This window comes from Nannobrachium achirus (assembly GCF_963921795.1).
Source record: "Nannobrachium achirus genome assembly, chromosome: 19".
Lineage (NCBI taxonomy): Eukaryota > Metazoa > Chordata > Actinopteri > Myctophiformes > Myctophidae > Nannobrachium > Nannobrachium achirus.
In genome coordinates this window covers 17,385,981-17,406,209 of record NC_137826.1, presented here as the reverse complement: position 1 = coordinate 17,406,209, position 20,229 = coordinate 17,385,981, and the positions used below count along the sequence as shown (strand labels likewise).

At 41.5% G+C, this 20,229-nt stretch overlaps 1 long non-coding RNA gene across 1 annotated transcript; it reads right to left on the bottom strand.

Annotated features, from left to right (window-relative positions):
* Nucleotides 1-5,419: 5,419 nt before the first annotated feature.
* On the bottom strand, nt 5,420-7,186 carry LOC308304328. The gene is made up of 3 exons (XR_013963051.1): nt 7,157-7,186; nt 6,944-7,006; nt 5,420-5,477 (listed from the first exon to the last, which is right to left on the bottom strand). It is a non-coding gene; the product is annotated as an uncharacterized lncRNA (long non-coding RNA).
* Between the last annotated feature and the right edge of the window lie 13,043 nt (nt 7,187-20,229).

Genomic DNA, 20,229 nt, shown 5'->3' with positions numbered 1-20,229 from the left:
TAGGAGATAACAACACGGACCAAATGCTAGGGAATCTCCCAGCACGGGCTGGCACCTCAGTCCACGATTTGTGTTCCCAGACAGAGAAAAGATAACAGCTTGTTAGCGTGGCCAGCTGCATTTGATGAGTCATCTCCAGTCCAAGGCCATCTTGGAGCTGGATGCCTCTCTCTCTCCACTCAGCAGACACAGTGCACAGGGTTCCAAAAGACAGGGTGCCATACACCTGGGGTCACAGGCGGGACCCCTAACAGAATAGTTCACACATTTTCCACATTAATAGCCACCTGTGGATACACAACGTTGTTTGTTCTTGTGGAGGGACATTAGCATGATGTTGTCCAAAACAACATGATGTTGTACTTCTCTGTAACCTTCAACATGGCTTCCATGGCTCCAATCTTCATCAGCAGTTCACACATATCAGGCTGACAATCCATGTCTATCTGTGATATGTTCTCCTCTCTCATTTCATTCTCGTTCTTAACTCCTCTTTCTGTCTCACTGAGAATGATTGCTCTGCTGGTTCTGATACAGCAAAATTGTCTTTCTGCCTCTTAGACTGTTATCACTGGTCCTGTGTCATACTGTCTATTTGCTGGTGAGAGTTGTATACGACCCAGTTTTTGAAGCGGTGACGCTTCCAATATACAGCATTGTCTGTTGCCGTCGTCTCACCAGTGCGAACAGGATCTGCGCATGTGCGCGCGCGAGAGAGAGAGAGAGAGCGAGAGAGCGATGCTGATTTCTAAACCGAAAGTGAAACTTTACAAACCGCACGGAGAAGAGAGAGAGAGAGAGAGAGAGAGAGAGAGAGAGAGAGAGAGAGAGAGAGAGAGAGAGAGAGAGAGCCTATCACAACACAGAAATTATAGATCTAGAACACATAGAATTTATAGATCTAGAACACTAAATTCATAGATCTAGAACACAGAATAAAAAACAGATCTGGAACTGCTCAAATTCACCGCTTCACTTCGAACCGAGGTTCGATTTTTATGATCAGCCGTGTGTGAATTTGTTGGTGATAACCATATGCGTTAATGCAACTTCTTTTTAAGCATGAAAGGCCAGTGTTTGTCAAGATTAGCAGTATCCAACATAAAATAGGTTGTAATAGATGCCGATAGCACTGGTTGTGTGGCTTTTTCCACTGTGGAATCATGCATTTAATTTAATTGAATAAATTACCAGTATTGCATTTATTATTTATGTCACATTACTTATTTCACTTTAAATAATTATCTGATCTTACACATGTTAAACCTTCATTGCCATAAGGATGGCATTGTTAGTCGATTCAGAAAGCTTTGGGCTTGTGCGGAATCGCACATACTCTAGGAGACACTGGATATTAATGGTGTAATTCAAGTTCTTCTTTGTCAAAGTGCTGTAATTGTGATCTTTAGATTACAAATGTCTTCCAAAACAAACAATAGGATCTAAACCCTGGAGGACAGTGTTATTTCTAGTTACACATACTCATCAGGAAGCTTCAGTGTAGACAAAATGTATTGATTGATTGATATACATCTTTATTGTCAACAATGCATATGCACAAATAGTTATACATATTTGTCAAAGGTGTAAAACTCAATCAAACTTTAGGGCTTATTTCCATTGTGGTGCTTAGCATGTTGATGCCAGGTGTTTATAAAGGCAATCGAGTGAATGAATATCTTCACACATGGGCACTGCAGCCATTGGTTTCTGGTACCTATACGTATGTATACTATATCACAGAGTGAACAGCAGAATGCCATTGAAGTGACTGAAATTATCACTATCATCATATAACCATGAACCTTTCCATAAGGTGACAGAGAGGTAATCTCCTCTCTCCAACTGCACTGTGACACCATTAGCAGTAGTGTAACTTCCATCCCCATTATAACCATATGCGGTTGCAAGTCGTACTCCGTTCTTGTAGAGGGATGCATATCCACCGGCTCTTCCATTATCATGATGGTGGTAGAAACTGAAGTGATACACTCCTTTTACAGGTGCAGTGAACCTACCTATTAATAGAAAGATTTGTGATTGAGATTCATTACCTTGCTTTTAATATCCCCCAATATTTGTTTATTTAATGCTCAGTTGTCCTCCATATTTTAATACCTGTGGCTGGACTGTAATTGTTGCCAATGTTGGTGACAATCTTGCTGTATATCAAGGTGGTGTCTATGTTGAAGGGTCCATGGTGCTTATTATCATTAAGTCCAGCTGAGAATGCCACTTTAGATTTAGCTATAAACAAAAACAAAAACAAAAACAAAAAAAACATGGGAGGACATTGCAGAGGAGTTACAATGTCAGGAACACTCATATGGTTTCAAAATAGATTACAGTACAGTAATTCTTTACTCCAGATAATTGCTCAAACACAAATTAGCTGTTGATGACATAAAAATCAACCTGCTGATGGCTGTCAGTCAGGCTGTCAGTCTTGCGTTTAAAGTTAATTTATTGAAGCTACTATTTTATCATGCTAATGTTCCAGGAAGGGAGCCATAATAGAAATAAGGTTGAAAATAAGTGAAGTTTTCCTCACGCTGAATTCACACCAATAGCGGTATGAAAGTGTCGAGGTTCAATGCATTAATATGAGGAGCGGCAATGTATAGAAAAACAACTACATGCCTCTGCCGTAGTGCAAACTCAGCAATATTGCGGCTCTATGGAAAGCTTGGAATTTACTCTTGCTATCTGCAAAGTGTTTGTTTCTGAAAAATCCACCGTATAATTGTTATGATTTATTTTCTGTCAAGAAATCCGAGCAGACATGGTTTATTTTCTAAGTGTTGAACTTCGGAAGCGCTCGTCTTCTATAACGCCATGTCCCGCTGCCTCCTGCATAATGTGACATTTAGAACCAGGTGGTCACAGGACAGTTGAGGGATTTTCCACGAGCCTTCCAAACTCCAGGACTTAGAAAAAATAATCACCTGAACCAAATTTCTTGGATAGAAAGTAGCTCCTAACATGTCTACTGTGTATTTTTCTGAAACAAACACTTTGCAGATAGAAAGAGTAAATTCCAAGCTTTCCATAGAGCCGCAATAAGACTTTTACCGTGTGTCCAAATTATGTTGGTCAGCACGGCGGCATCTGCGCATGCGCGGACTTTTACCACACACACACACACACACACACACACACACACACACACACACACACACACACACACACACGTGATAGCTGCTAGAGTGGAGGCTCACGAAGCATGCAGCCACCGTAGCGAGCCACGGGCAATCAAGAATTGACACATGTCAATATATAAATTGGTGAAAAAAAAGTCAGGGACTATTCTATTCTCTTCCCCCTGCCACGGGAGGTTAATGTTGTCAATCTGTGGGTCAAGACCCGCAGAGAGGTCCCCAAAATATGTATATTCAATATTCAATTATATATATATATATATATATATATATATATATATATATATATATATATATATATATATATATTTACCTGGAACTGCTCAAATTCACCGCTCCACTTCGAACCGAGGTTTGATTTTTTTTAGTGGAAGTGGTAGAAATCGCTGCCGCTGCTCTTGTTAATTCAGTGCCGTTGATTCTTTTCTTGCTAGTATTTCTACCATCCAGTCTTCATTTGTAGATAAGAGATTCATTTTGTCTTACCTGATGTCTCCAGCAGCTGTTGTAGACGATTCTCAGAGGAGCTCAGTCTGGTGTGAACATCTCTGAGCTGTGACCACTGTTACTGTTAGCCTGTCCACTGCTACTGTTAGCTCTGTTGTTGACAGTAGACATGATGACAGTAGTTTAACAGGTGTTACATGTCATAGTGATTCTGTGTGTGTGTGTGTGTGTGTGTGTGTGTGTGTGTGTGTGTGTGTGTGTGTGTGTGTGTGTGTGTGTTTGTTTGTTTGTGTGTTTGTGTGCATGTGCGTGTCTGTACTTTTCAACAGACTGCCTTGTGAAATGTATTTGACCTGTAATGCAAAACAAAACATTCATTTTTCAATGACGTTGGTTCGTAAGCTTTCCAAACTAGATTAAGATGAACCTTAAAGCACACAAAACTTTGGTAGAGCAAGGGTCTTCAACGGGGACTGCCCATAAGTCCGAAGGTTCATTAGTCCGAAGGTTCATTAGTCCGAATTTAGTTAGGGTTACTGAGGTTAGGGTTAGGGTTAGAGTTAGGCATAGTATTCTTAACAAATTCAGACTAATGAACCTTCGGACTAATGAACCTTCGGACCAATGCCGTGGCACCTCTTCAACAGGGGGTCCGGGACCCCTAGGGGGTCCTCAGAGTTACTACAGGGGGTCCTCTATATCATTGTGTGATAAGAACTTTTTTTTCCTACACTCTCACTTGAACCCTAGTATCCCTATTATGTGTGGAACATTAGCCAAGAATAACCAATCTACAAGAATAGGGGTCCTTGGCCTGAAAATGTTGAAGACCCCTGTGGTAGAGGATTGGATTGTGTAACTCAAAATATGTTAATTGATGCTGAATAGAAATGTATATTTTAGAAAGGTGAAACAGCTCTAAAGGTCACTCTATTAGCACTTAAACAAATGCCCTGACCATTCTGCCAATATTCTGTATACTGTATAACATCAGAAAACCGGGTACAGCATTATTTAAAAATACAAATGTCAACTTCCTAATCTATAGAGTTTTACTAAAAGAGTGACTTTGAGAGCTGTGTCACTGTGCAGTGTAACTCAATGAGAATCTATTTTCGGAATATACATTTCGAATCCACTGAGCAACTATCTCACCAATATTTGGATTTCATCATGACAAGTTAACTACTCAACCTAAACCTCTACCAAAGTGTATTGTGCTTTAAACAGCTTGCATGTCCATTAACATGTTCCTATGGCGTTACCTTCGTTCTCTGTCTGTAGAATGGCCACCTGTTGTTCTATAGCCTTCAGCTTGGCTTCTAGCATGGCTAAAGTTAATACAATGCAAAACAGAAAAAAAAACGTAATTAATAAACAAAGTTGCATTCCCAATAGATGATTTTCCATTTTGACATTTTGAGATGTACCGGTAGATCTTATCTTCAATTTTAAGTTGTTTTTATTATTTTAAGCTCTTCGCCTATAATGACATGCCCTAAATAGGGATCGATTACAACTATTTTATTAAATTAACAGTTATGAATTCATTCACATTTAACACGTTCACATGATTTTACCTGAATCTTCCGTCTGTAGAATGGCCACCTGTTGCTCTGTAGTCTTCATCCTGGCTTCCATGGCTAAAGTAAAATGAATGAATTTATTAAAAAGAAATTAATAAAATTCAGAATTGCATACCGTAGCTAAAATTAATTCCCAGTTCCCAACAGAATTAAACCTCTACCAAGTGTAATTGTGCTTTAAACAGCTTGCATGTCCATTAACATGATCCTATGGCGTTACCTTCGTTCTCCGTCTGTAGAATGGCCACCTGTTGTTCTAGAGCCTTCAGCTTGGCTTCTAGCATGGCTAAAGTTAATACAATGCAAAACAGAAAAAATAATTAATAAACAAAGTTGCATTCCCAATAGATGATTTTCCTTTTTGACATTTTAACTCATTCTGTGCCAAATGCCAAAATGGCTCCAAGGTAGCTGTGCCACGGTTTTGTATGTTTTTCTTTATTGCGCAATCAAAAAAAATGTTTTTTTTTTAATAATTTTTTCCCCACAGAAACAGACACAGTTGTTGTGATTCAGTGGCAAAAAGAATTTTGTCAATCAGACAAATGGTTCCAGAGATAGAGCTGTTTGAATGAAAAAATCACACCCGTGTGAACTGAGCGGTGGTTTACCCCCCCCCCCCCCCCCCCTTCCCCCCTGTGTGTGTGTGTGTGTGTGTGCGCGTGTGTGTGTGTGTGTGTGCCTGGTCTGGCCTGGCCTGAACAACAGCGCCCCTCCCTTAACATGTGTGGTCATAAAAGGTACTGCAGGCCTGCAGGCTACATACAGACAGACACACACGCACACACGCACGCACGCATACACACACGGCCACGTATAGGAGACGGTGTAACCACCGCTCAAAAAGTGTCCATCCACTAGAATGGACACACATTTTCTCAATCAGCTAAACGAGGGAGCCAACACACAAACAGAGAAAAGCATCTCTCTGATCCCAGGTCATTTTGACATCTTTTAGAAAAGAAAAAAAAATGAAAAAAAATTTTTTTTTTTTTTTTATACAAAAAACTCAAAAGACGTCATGAGACGTCATTGGCACTGAACGCCTTTGCAAAAAAACCGTCATGAGACGTCATTGGCACAGAATGAGTTAAGATGTAGATCTTATCATACATTTTAAAGTTGTACTATGTAACTTTTTTTATAAAACAAATCTTAAAATTCTCCTAACTATTAAATCACAAAAGTTTTAGAAGATCCGCGCCGTGAATTTCAGCCTGTAAAGCCTTCTCTATATGTAAACTGAGATCCTTGCCGTGGACCGGATCTCGCGCCAAAATTGCGTCATCACACTACCGGCCAATCACAGCGAGGGTTATACAACTGCCGGCCAATCACAGCGCATCTTGAAGTGGGGTCGCTATGGCAGCCATATTTGTTGTCGCCCGTTTGTACCATCCCTTCTCTAGGTAATTTCGCCTACCAGGCAGGGTGAAGGAGTCCGTATCTCTGGAATTACTGAACGCACAGGAACAAGGGACCCCTTAAAAGATAGATCTCAGCGAGGTGGAGGCAGACACGGGGGTCTGAAGGTACGAAAAACGGACGAAAGACGCGGACGCGACCGCGGTTTGCTATAGGGCTAATGACCACTAGTTGGGCAACTTACACAGTATGGCTTTAAGTATTTTTTATTATTTTAAGCCCTTCGCCTATAATGGCACGCCCTAAATAGGGATTGATTACAACCGGTATTTTATTAAATTAACAGTTATGAATTCATTCACATTTAACACGTTCACATGATTTTACCTGAATCTCCCGTCTGTAGAATGGCCACCTGTTGCTCTGTAGTCTTCATCCTGGCTTCCATGGCTAAAGTAAAATGAATGAATTTATTAATAAGAAATGAATAAAATACAGCATTGCATAGCTAAAGTTAATTCCCTGTTCCCAACTAAAGCCCCCTCTAGCCCCCCCTGGAGCCGCCACTGATGTCCATTAACATGTTCCTACACACGTTACCTTCCTTCTCTGTCTGTAGAATGGCCATCTGTTGTTCTGTAGCCTTCAGCTTGGCTTCCATGGCTAAAGTTAATACAATGCAAAACAGAAGAAAAAAAAAACGTAATAAACAAAGTTGCATTCGATAGATGATTTTACTTTTTGACATTTTGAGATGTAGATCTTATCTTCAATTTTAAGTATTTTTTATTATTTTAAGCTGTTTTAAGCTGATTGATCACAACTATTTAAAAAAATTAACAGTTCATTCACATTTAACACGTTCACATGATTTTACCTGAATTTTCTGTCTGTAGAATGGCCACCTGTTGCTCTGTAGTCTTCAGATTGGCTTCCATGGCTAAAGTTAATACAATGCAAAACAGAAAAAAATAAAAAAAACTTAATAAACAAAGTTGCATTCCCAATAATAGATGATTTTCCTTTTTGACATTTTGAGATGTAGATCTTGACTTCAATTTTAAGTATTTTTTTATTATTTTAAGCTTCCAAACTAGACTAAGTGTGATTACTTTTAAAACCATGTGATGTTACCTTCATTGTGTGTCTCTGTAGCCTTCAGCCTGGCTTCCATGCCTCCAATCTTCATCAGCAGTTCACACATATCAGGCTGACAGTTTCTGTTTAACAGTAATGTGTTCTCCTCTCTAATTTCATTCTTGTTCTTAACTCCTCTTTCTGTCTCACTGAGAAAGTTTGCTCCGCTGCTTTTGACACAGCAAAATAGAAGCACCACTACAATTAAAAAGGCTCTCATTCTCTCTCTGCCTCTTAGACTGTTAACACTGGTCCTGTTTCATACCTTTCTACTTGCTGGTGAGAGTTGTGGACAACCCAGATCCAGTATTTATGCTCAGCCGTGTGAGAATTTGTTGGTGATAACCATGTGTTGACAGCTGAACTGTATGAAACTAGAATTACTGTTCCTTCGAAACAGTGTGGGCTCGCTTCCACCCAAAAAATCACACCCGTGTGAAGTGGAGCTGTGTGTGTGTGTGTGTGTGTGTGTGTGTGTGTGTGTGTGTGTGTGTGTGTGGATCATGTGTACCGATTTTTGTGACATTTGAAGAAAATATGTAGGAAAAGGAGCAAAAAGTGTGTTTTGGAGAAAATTCAAGATGGCGGAAAATCTATCATGGCGCAAATGGGCGTGGCCTATATGGGGAGATGCGTCATGACCCAAGGAATCCAGGGAAAAAATATTTTTAATTTTCCGACCTACGGTTCAAGAGTTACAGGCCAAAACGTAAAGTGGGGTGTTATGGCGCCACCATGCGGCCAAATGACACAATTATTTTTTATTTAATCCTTGAAATCATTATGAACCTCCTCTCCAAGTCTTGAAACTCTAGCCCCTATGGTTTGCGAGAGACAAATAATTGAATGTGAGTTTTTGCGATTCCCATTATAAGTCAATGGGGAAAATTAATTCACTAATAAATTAATATCAATTAAACTATAGAACCTTTCTCTTAGAAAAGTAATAGCCCACGATTCCCGAGTAAGCCGGTCGATTTGACATATGGCGCGAGTGTGTGGTGGCAAAACTGTGGGACTAGTGGCGTGCCGAAGTTTAGGAAGTTCAGGCTACATACAGACAGACAGACAGACACACAGACAGACAGACCCACACGGCCACGTATAGGGAGCCTGTGCTTCACACAGCTCCAAAAAATAATAGTAAAGAGTGTCAAGGTCCCAGGCAATGCTGTCTTTCATTTTACTGACGTAAAATGGTAATGGAAATACAATGTAGACAAGCAGTGTTATACATGAACTTAACGGTATGGACAATTACATCAAAATAAAATTAAAACTAAGGCTGGGACATTAACTGATTAATTACGATTAATTAATTACAGAAAATTAACGCGATTAAAAAAATAAACGCATTTTAATCGCACTTAGTTTTTGCACCACAGAGCCTTCAGTTTCGGGCATACCAATCATAGCGATGCACCAACCAAGAAGAGACAACAAACGCAAAGGGAAAAGTAGCCGATCAGAGCGCTTTGCTTGGCCCAGTGGATAGATTTAAAAAAAACTCACTTGTTGATTCACTCGTACAACAAAATGTGTTTTACTTTTAAAAAATGCTTCTCAGGTCAAATATCGATGTGCTATTAAAATGCGATTAATTTGGATTAATTCATCACAGAGTATCAATTAAACTATACAACTTTTCTCTTAGCGAAATACGAGCACACCATTCCCGATGACATATGAAGACATATGGTGCGAGTGTGTGGCGCAAAAACTGTGAAACGCCCTGAAAAAAAGTGTATCTAGAAAGCAAAAAATAAAATAAAGTCTCCCTAGAACTATAGTGTGTTGCCAACCACACTAATAAATAAAGAAATAATGAAGATAACATATGTGCTCGCCTTCAGCGAGCCCACAATAAAAAGAAATGTGTGAAATGCCGGTGTTTGATCAAGATTAGCAGTATCCTGTATCCAACATCTAATATGTTGTAATTGACTCCAATGTCTCTAACGTTATGTGCCACTGGTGGCTTTTTTCACTTGTTTTCTGTCTGTGGGTTTTCAATTATGGTACTTAATTATATCACTTGAAATATCTTGCTTAATTATTCAATGAATAGAGAGCAATGGGGACTGAAGGATGGCATTGAAGGATGGCACACATCCTTTTGTATGAAGTAGGTCATTAAAAAACAAAACATAGAGACATGAGGTTTCAGCCCAGCAGCGACGATTTGAATAACCAATATCAAAATGGCTTAATGTGAGACGTGAAGTTATCGTTTTCCATCGCTAGTCTGCGCCTGCACTAAAGCATCATCCTCAGTTTGTGTCACCAACTGAACCTCCGCAAACAACCTCTCTCTTGACCTTTGCCCTCTAGGTATTCGGTGGCCCTGACGTGACGGCCCGCGGTTGGCCCAGCTGTGCACCACCACCACCACCAGCCCCGTGCAGGTGTCCAGCACCGCCAACATGGTGACGGTGCGCTTCAAGTCCGACGCCTACATCAGTGGAGGCGGGACTCACACACTTTATATCCTCTGATTCCAGTCCGTCGCCTCGTAACTCTGACACTGCACTCTGTGGCCGGCGGGTTCTCTCCTCACATCAGCAGCAGGTAGCTCGTCGCATTGTGGTCAAAGGGACAGAAAGACTCACAGTGTGAAGGGCTTCTGTGATGCATAACAAACCAGTACTGTCTTCAACCGGGTCTTCATCTCAGAGTGACATGGCTCAGGGATAGCACTGCTTTTCAAAAAGAATCACGTCACATTGTTTATCTTGCATTGGAACTAGTTCATTATTATCGAGGCAAAAAACAACAACATCACTTTATAGCCCTGTGGCCGATACATCGCTTTCTTCCAAAACTAGCGGTGCGGGCCACTACTCTGCCCTCACATCATGTCACCAATGATGCACTGTCGATCCGACCGATATGTTTTGAGTCCTAGCGCCAGGGGCTTTGTCTGAATACCCGTTGTACCCGTTTATCTGTGTCCTAATTGTGCCCATATGGAGATCAATTCAATTCAAAGGAGCCTTATTGGCATGAGAAAACATACGTTTACATTGCCAAAGCAAGTGTCAAAATACAGTATAATAACACTATCAAAAAATAGGGTTGAGTCTGAGTGAGATGACCGTGGTCCGCTGGCCTGCCAGCCAGTCCTCCCTTAAGCCTTTAATATGGAAAAACATGATCCCTTCCAGTAACTTTAAACCCAATGTTTGTGTTCATTCTCATCGTTTCACAAGAGCCTGTATATGTGTCACTTCTCGGCACAGACACACAACAGTTTGATAAGGTGGGAATAAGGTGGGACACAGATGGTTCTGTGGACACCAGTTATTTACTTGACATTGGCTGAATAAACAAGAGTTAATCAATTGGATTACACATTGCAGCAGAGACAGAGAGAGAGAGAGAGAGAGAGAGAGAGAGAGAGAGAGAGAAATGTATTAGCCGTTTCTGTATACTACAATTTATAATCATTTTTATTTCTCAATAATGTAAATGGTCTGCAATGGTCTACTGTACTGTACTGTATAATGCCTTTTATCACCCATTCACACACAAACAGACAGGACAGGCTGCAAGACACCAACTTGGTCATCAGGAGCAGTTATCAGTCCAGGGTCTTGCTCAAGGGCACTTCAGTTTGAAGCCAGGAGGAGCTGGCTGTGGAACCGGGTCTCACCTTCAGACTTCCGCACTACCCTTTGAACAATTGCCGCCCAATTATGTTAGAAATGGGGAATGTGATTTCAATGGGTCTACATAAAGAATTTTAAATTGCCCTCACTCACTCACAGAACTTTACTTTTATTTTCGATTATGACAATACTTACTGTAAGTGTCTGACACATGGTGGTTTTAACTTCACATTTGTTATTTGCGTTTTTCTTTGCTTATTTTGGTTATTTTATTTTGATACTTCTGTCACTTTATTTTGCCTTTTCCGGGTGTATTTGAGTACTTCCTGTTACCGTTCAGAGCCCTTATATTTGATTACTGCACAGCTCACTCATTCAGACGCACACACAGTATACTGGATATGGCAGCCTGGAATGGTTTTTCAAGTGCAGCTAAACTTAGCATGTTAGTAAACGTGCCACAATTAACAATAATGCATTGACCTGCAGAACTTGGGAATATACCATGTTGTCAAGATGGGGAGAATACAAGTGTGGAGAATATAATTATAATACCTTGTTAAAGTGACCATTTTGTAAAATGTTGCATTTGTAGTTATTTTACTGTAATTCAACAACATAATAACCAGCACAGATAGACAAAGAGACATTCATGGATTTATATTTAAAAGTAACTTTTATTTTCCCCCCTGGACCCAGGGAATGGAAGCTGCATACAGTACCCCTGCCATACCCAATTGACGCCCCTGACATTGGGTCGTAGGTTCGATCCGATCCCATTAGCCGGTGCTTTAGAGAAGTTATGTAAGGCAAGGCGGGCAAAGACAAACAAGTCAGCCCTCACAGGCCGGGCCAAAACAGCCCATGCTCCCATCAGGATGCTGGCTGGGTCCGCTTCAAATCCTCACTCACTGACTCCTCGGAGAGACCAAAGGGAGTCAAAACGTTCATGCTTTTCTGGTCTCTTATCGTGTTATCCTCCTCGCTCGCTGTTGTCTTTCTGTTGCCTCTCTCTGACGGGAGAGTGTTTTTTGCAGGTCTTTCAGTTCCGAGTGTATCAAAAAAGCAACTGGGTTAAGCAGCGTTGGTCGGGCCAGTTTCACCAGGTTATCATTCACCAGCGTTAGTTCTACTGAGGTTTTGGGAGGGTTAGGGTTAGGTGTATCTCCGTCCCCCCAACTTTCGTCACCTCCGCGCAGCCAATCACAAGCTTCCACTGCCTTAACCCAGTTGCTTTTTTGATACACTCGGACTGAAAGACCTGCAAAAAACACTCTCCCCTCTCTTAACCTTAGTTAATAATGGAACAAGAGATTGCCTTTTGGCCTTTTGGCCTTCAACACACAGTTTATGCACAAATGTGTAGGCTTTGGGGCTGCTGGGAAATGTAGTGCAAAGTCTTTACCGTATTGTACGGAATGACTTATCTCCCCCTTTGATGTCGACCAAAGTGTACAGTTAAATCCTCATTGTTAATTTACGATCTGTAAGATTGATGTACTACCCAGGATTCTACGGCATGGGAGGCCAAATTAGCTCCACTCCACCAAGATGGAAACCCTTTTTCGACCAAGCTGGTTTAAACAACTATCTATCTTCTCCTCATTTGTTAAAACAACACATTATGAACCACAGCACCATCCTGGGGCCTTCAGGCCACAAGTCTCCTGTGAGTTGTGGTCAAAGGTGAAGTAATCCCTGACACATTTGCTCTATGAATTAACTAACAGCTCTAGAGGATCGAGGCTTACTGCAAGCCCTTTCCATTCTCAAAATCCTTGTGTTTTCCTGCTGCGAATGATTAGCCATAATCGATTTAACTTCAGTACAAGCAGAGAATTCCCAAACAACGGAATAGTGTCTTTTTCCTCCAACTGTGGCAGTCCTATGGAAATTACCCTGACTCTGTTTGTTCCATCTTGTTGAAGGGCTCATTATTACATTAGTGGAATATGGTTTCAATCACAAATGTAAAACGCAAGCCTCCTTCAGAACAACTGCATGGCACATTAGGGTTTGTGAAAACCTAACTACTTAAACTCTGTATTCTTCATTGACCTGGGGTCCCTCGGGGGTCTATTCTTGCCCCCCTACTTTTCTCCACGCCAAATCTCTTCAGTGAAAATAGCACATCTACAAGCTCAGAATGCACTTCATGAGCTAGTACGTCAGTTATATTTTTCGAAGAATGTCCAACTATTTTGCTGAATGTTTGCATAATGATAGGACCACAATAGGGAGCTAGGGTTCTAGTGGTTAAAATGGCTTCATTTTACAGGGCATTTGTATTTAAAATGACCAACGTGTTGCAACCCACACAGGTCTTCTTCACCGGAGATGTATCAGCCGTACGTCCCACACTAACATATCGTCACTGTCGGGCAGAAACCTTGTATCTCCAACTTTCAAATTTGTACGTTTTTTCGCAAAGTGAAGCACTGCTTCATCATACAAGGCCGTCGCACAAAAGTAGTGAAAACAGCTGATCTACAAGCACACAACGCCACCGCGAGGCGTTGTGTGCTTGTAGATCAGCTGTTTTCACTACTTTAAATCATTTTAAAATAAATAAATGCTAAACCAACGGTTTTGGACATGAAAGGTTTCCACCCGACAACGACGATATGTGGATGTACTCAAGAATGACGCAGGAGCGCAAAGCACCAACGAGCTGGCTGGATGTATGGAGAACCGGGTTGACTGGAAGCGACGATGGAAGGCTCGTCTGTGAGGACGACCTAGCAGCATTTTACGTTCATGATTGAGACCATAGTTCCACCCATTCAACAAGCCCTCCACAAGATGCAATACCCCCCCCCCTCCCCCACAAAGATAATGGTCCCCAGTCATCCTTTGCGGTCATCTTTTGTCACAGTACATTTGCACATACGTGGAATTTGTGCCCCGCATTTAACCCCTCCTATTAGAAACAGTGGGCCCTATTAATACAGCACCTGGAGAGCAGATTTAAGTGTGTGGAGAACTTGGACACATAAACCAGATGTGTGCTCGTGCGTGTGTGTTTGTTTTAAGGCTACACGTAGGGAGAATACATGGCCAAAAGAAGGTAAAAAAAATTACAGAAATGCTTTTCATGTCCCTACAATGATAGACTTGCGCACAGGGACGTGTAGAGAATGTTAGAGAGGCAGGGGCTGAAATTTCTAAAAGGGACTTTTGGTGAAAATATTGAAAATAGCAGACCTCGGCTATTTTCATACTTGATATACCACACTAAACTAAGCATAAACAAGGCAATACTGGAGATGTGTACAGCATGGATTTCTACACAGAGAGGGCAATTCATTCAACATAAGATGCTGCATTCAAGTTCTGGGGAGTTTGGACAAGGCGATTCTCTTGAATGCTGTCTTCAGGTATGGCATGGAAAGAGAGCATTTGCATTTATTTCAACATAGTAAAAACTGCATTCATGATCTGGAGAGTGCACTTTTTACAGACTGTTAAAAGGGCAGGGGCTCAAGCCCCCTTTCATGTCTATGTGTGCACATGCCTGCTTGTGCATGTGTGCATCATGCGTGTGTGCGTGCACGCAAGCATGCGTACATGTGGGTTCGAATCCATTTGCACAAATTGTCATGCTATCCGTTCTTCACCCTCAACGGGGGTCTGCTATGTATACAAAAAGGAGTAGGGGGAAACCGATCGCTAATACTAAAAACATTTTAAAAGCCCCCTAACCACTGTTTGGCCTCCCGCAGCCATGCAAGGCCCATCAATCTGGCAGGAACGCAGCACGGCCAAGTGATATCAGAGGAACTTTTGGAAAGGTAAATGAAAAGTAATAACAAACCATAAAACGGTGTAAAAAAGCTGATTTATGTTCACGTAAAACCCAGCCCAGCATGGGCCTGATGTCTGTCTGGCTGCACTGTGTAAGGAATTCACTGTGTTAGTTTTGTCTAATGTTTAGAAGATAATAAAAAAAACAGGCTCAAAAACCTGCAGCCAATGCCGACGGATTGTTTTAGATTAGCTGAAAACAAAGGAGCTGAAAGAATATGGCTTACGTGGAAGTTCCCCCTTGTTTGGAAGGGAAAGAATCTGATTCTGGCCTTGAATTGAGGTCTGGGTGAAGTGTTGCTGACACATGGGTGGCTAAAAGTTCAAAGTGGTTCTGTGTAAGAAAGTAAGAAGGTATTCCATGGCAGAGCGGTATCACACCATAAAGATATAGTTTTTATCAGCATGGCTGTACTTTCACTCTTATAAGCCTAGTGAAATTGCTCTGAAATATCTGTCTATAAATTCCATGGAATCTCGTATGTACGCGTCGTATACGTATCTGGAAAACCGTTGACTTCACGGGGTGGGTGTATTGCTGAGTACCTGAGGGAGTTTTGTGTTGCAAGCAGCAATGATGGAAGCCCATTGGCCCATTCAGTACAGGCACGCCCTTAATGGCCATTATTCCGCTGGCCCAATAGACTAGTTTGCAAATCCCGCCCCATTCTGCCCTGTTACTATGATGGGACATTTTCCCTGGGCAGATTGTTTTTATAGTGGCAGTGAATGGGATTTTTTTATGTTTTCATAGCCTCATTACAGCTATATAAAGTACCAAAGGAAAAACATCTAGGTGATATTAATAAAAAGGGAAGACAAAGGTACAGTAGTTACATTGCAAAACAGGGGGTTTCCCCGAAAATATATGTTTTAATGTGTTTAATCCCAGTGGGACAGAATCACTATTGCAGATTCTTTTATAGTGGAAGTGGATGGGATTTTTTTTTTGTTCATAGCCTCATTACAGCTATATAAAGTACCAAAAAAAAACACATCTACGTGATATTAATAAAAAGGGAAGAAAAGGGTACAGTAATTACATAGCAAAACAGTAGTTTCCCCCCGAAAATATATGTTTTAACGAGCACAGGTCTCCACCAGGCCACACAAATCGGCCTGTTATAGCGCCACCATGAGGCTGATTTAAAAAATGTGGGGCAGAGGTTCTGAATTAGCATCCAGGGAGTGTGTGTGCTCAGTTTGGCAGCGATCGGGCCAACGGCGCCGGAGATTAGCTGGTAACAACCAGGCCACACAAATCGGCCTGTTATAGCGCCACCATGAGGCTGATTTGAAAAATGTGGGGCAGAGGTTCTAGATTGGCATCCAGGGAGTGTGTGTGCTCAGTTTGGCAGCGATCGGGCCAACGGTGACTGAGATTAGCTGTTCACAAACTGCGAGGACGCACGGACGCACGGAGGCACGGACGCACGGACGGACGGACGGACGGACGGACGGAGGGGAAAACATACTCTCCCTCAGCCTTCGGCTGGTGGAGACAATTAGTTTAATCCTCTGGATCAGAGAGAGAATAGTATAGAAATAGAAAGCGCATTGCATCTTGGGTAGGAAGAGGAGTAGGAAGAGGAGAACTATAATCTGTTCTCCTCACATAATCGTAATTCTGCCCATTTAAAATATATGTACCCAATCGTAACTAGTTAGACCATTGATAAGGTCCATGTGAACTAGTTTGTTGAAGCTTATTCATTATGATGAGCGAGATCGCCCCCTACTGCCGCGGCCGTACCAGGCGATTGCCGTGCTCCGCACTGCGGACAGTTTTTGAAAGGCTGAAGCAACATTCTCCACTGCACAAACTCCACCCCCGATAGCAAAAAGTGAATGTTTTTTTCTGGTTGGCCAGTCAGGGAGTCTCAGGGACCAATCAGAAGGCTGACAAACGGTCTATTGTCCGAAAAATGTTACGTTGGGCGGGGGGTCAGCAACCCGCGGCTCTAGAGCCGCATGCGGCTCTTTAGCGCAGCCCTAGTGGCTCCCTGGAGCTTTTTAAAAAATGTATGAAAATGGAAAAAGTATATTTTTTGTATATTTGTATTTTTTGCTTTAATATGGTTTCTGTAGGAGGACAGATATGACACAAACATTCTTAACGTTTTCCAATGTTGTAAAAATGTGTAGAATAAATATAAAATTTCAACATTCTCTGGTGCAGGGAAAATAAACATTCGATCATGAATGCTCATTACGTATTTGTAGCCTACTTAGTCATTTTGCTAGTAGGCTAATATAGCTAATATAGACACTTACAGCATGTGTTGCCTTCATTATAAGGCTTACATAAGGCTTTTAATTTTTTGCGGCTCCAGACAAATTTGTTTTTCAGTTTTTTTGGTCCAATATGGCTATTTCAACATTTTGGGTTGCCGACCCCTTGGGGTTAGGTTTAGTTATGGTACTTCGGGACATTGACCCGTCTGAACTAGTAATGCTGAAGGTTGTAACCTGTTGTTGTGGTCATAAACCGACGAAATCCACCTGTGTCTCCTCTGCTGCTTCACTCTGAGCTTACTGTCTGTCTCAATAAAGAAACAAATACAAAGAGAGATGAATTGCCTTCTGCCTGCATGCTTTAAAAAAAAATCTGAAATTCAGTGGAACTTGGGGTCCCCAGGAACCCACTGAGAAATGTTGACCTCCAGTCCAGTGCAGTGTGTCTGGGGGGAAGAACACATTAACACCCCATGCAGCTGTTGGAGCTTGGAGGTCTCTCGTGGACAGAGGTCCCACCCCAGCTGTGTGATTGATAGACTACCGGTACGTCTCTCCTCACATAACCCTCACACAGCTTACCTAGAACAGTGGTTCTCAACCTGCGGGTCGGGACCCCCAGGGGGGTCCTCAAATTATTTTGGGGGGGTCCCCAGATGATTATCTTAATGTGCAACACTGTTTTCTCACTGAACAGTAAACAAACCAACATACGGTTTAAGTGTATAGAGGGTATCTGCACGTTTCTAAAGTGACAATTTAAGGACTTTTAAGGCCTTTTTAGTACCTCTGGTTAAACATTGGCAAAAATTTCAAATATTAGATGCAGAAATTGTGAAAATAGATGATCTACATGCTCACAAGCGTTGTGAGCATGTGGATCTGCTATTTTCACAATGGAACAGTTTGAGTCAAACTAAATGTAATGCCAACTCTTACAATTCCAAGTGCTTGTCAGTGTAGGGGGTCCCCAGTTAACATATGATTATTTTTGGCGTCACAGCCTGAAGGTTGAGAACAACTGACCTAGAAAAGGCTTGGGATGAACAATCAAAGAAAACATTATACATGATATTTTTATTTTTATTTGTAGCAACTAGATATTTCAGCTTTTTTCTTTGTGTAAATTGTGCCCAGCTTTCAGTTTTAAAAAGTGAATGTAACCTTGTATAATTTTAATTATGTGTTGGTGTTTTATTAGTCTATATATCATGCTATTAAGTCTTTACAGTCTTTATGATCCATTCCTTTTTCCCCTCTACACCAAATCTGTTCACAGCAATCTATAAGTCGCAATGATACACATTGTGAGCTTGTAGATCAGCTATTGTTGCCGAAAAATCACCCCAGAATATGGACGTTAAAGAGTTCTTAGGTATCACGCATAGTAATACATAAGGATCGCAGGTCGACACTAGAAACGGAGGGGGAGAGAGATTTCTTCTGTTTGGTCCGTTTGATGTCCGTTCTTTCTCCCTGTCCGTACTTCTCCGTATGATTACGTACACCCCTCAAATGAACGTACTGGACTTGCCAGTAGCAAGAAGTACCCGTGGCCACTGTTGTCAACCGTAGGGGCAGTAGTGAGGAAAATAACTTTTCCTCTGCAAAAAGAGTGTTTGTGAAATTTGAATGTTTGTGTAGTTTGTAAAGGCTGACAAAGTCGCTTGTGCAAAACCATGTAAACCCTCACCCAAGATGGTCGCACGTCATGTTATCAGCGACCGTCATGTTTCAGGGCTATGTAGTCATTGTCCTTTTTAATAAGAGGGACAATATTAAGTCTTGTTGGTTATTGATTAATCAAACAATGGAGCTTGCATGAAATTCACTTCCAGTACACTGTTTTTCAGTGCAACTGCGTCTTGAAAAACACGTCTAATGGCTGCTAAGAATAACAAAACAGGCCCTCTGTTTAATTGCTGTGTGAGGTGTTGTGTAGCAACATGATAATAATCCATCTGAATTTGCACCCAAAATAGTGTTAAAAAAAGCTATCAAAATTCTCCGCCTCGGTGGCTGCTGGCGAACCTCTGAAATTAATGATGAAATGTGTGTAATTAGCCCTGTGTGTGTTTTGTTTTAAAACTAATTTATTGGCTCAATGAATTTTAGTTTAGGGCGTGTTTCCATGTAATGTTTTTTCTCAGGCAGAGAATCGCTGACTAAAATGAGCTGGCAGGCTGCTGGGGCAGAGCTTCATCCCAACACTTCATCAAAACAACGCTCCCACTGCTTTTATGACGAAGCGCTGTGTGTAATCTTTTGACAAGGGGTGACGGTGACAACACAGCCGCCTTTAAAGTCGTGGTGAAATGGCTTTTCGGCTAACGTTTTTGTTAGCTCAGAGACAGGGCTGCAGGAGGACAGAGAGAAAGAGGGGACCATGGCTTATTTCTCACCTCCAGTGTTTTCAGATATTTGAATGTACTTTTTTAGTTTAAAAAGAGTCATGCGTTGTCTGGCCGGCCATCATCTTGAGTTGGATAAAGACCAGGCTGCCCCAATTAAAATCAGGTGCGAGTGGAGGAACATGAGCTATGGGAATCAAACAGGTGATTGAAATCAAGTTGCATCTATATTCATAAAGGTCTATATCATTTTTTTATGGACTTTTGATATCATCATCTGTTTTTTTTACGTCTGGAGACTCCGGGACAGGCTTCAGACACTTCTCACAGGACTTTTTTTACTCTATTGATAGTACAGTGACAGGAAACGGAGAGAGACGGGGAGTGACACGCGGCAAAGGTCGCCGGGAAGGCGCCCCTCCTAGACAATATATAGATGCCAATAATATTTTGACATCTATGTCCTCATTACGACCACGGGTATGCTAGCTAAAAGCGTGAAAAGCGTGTTTTTCATTTCACCACGTCTTTAAGTTAC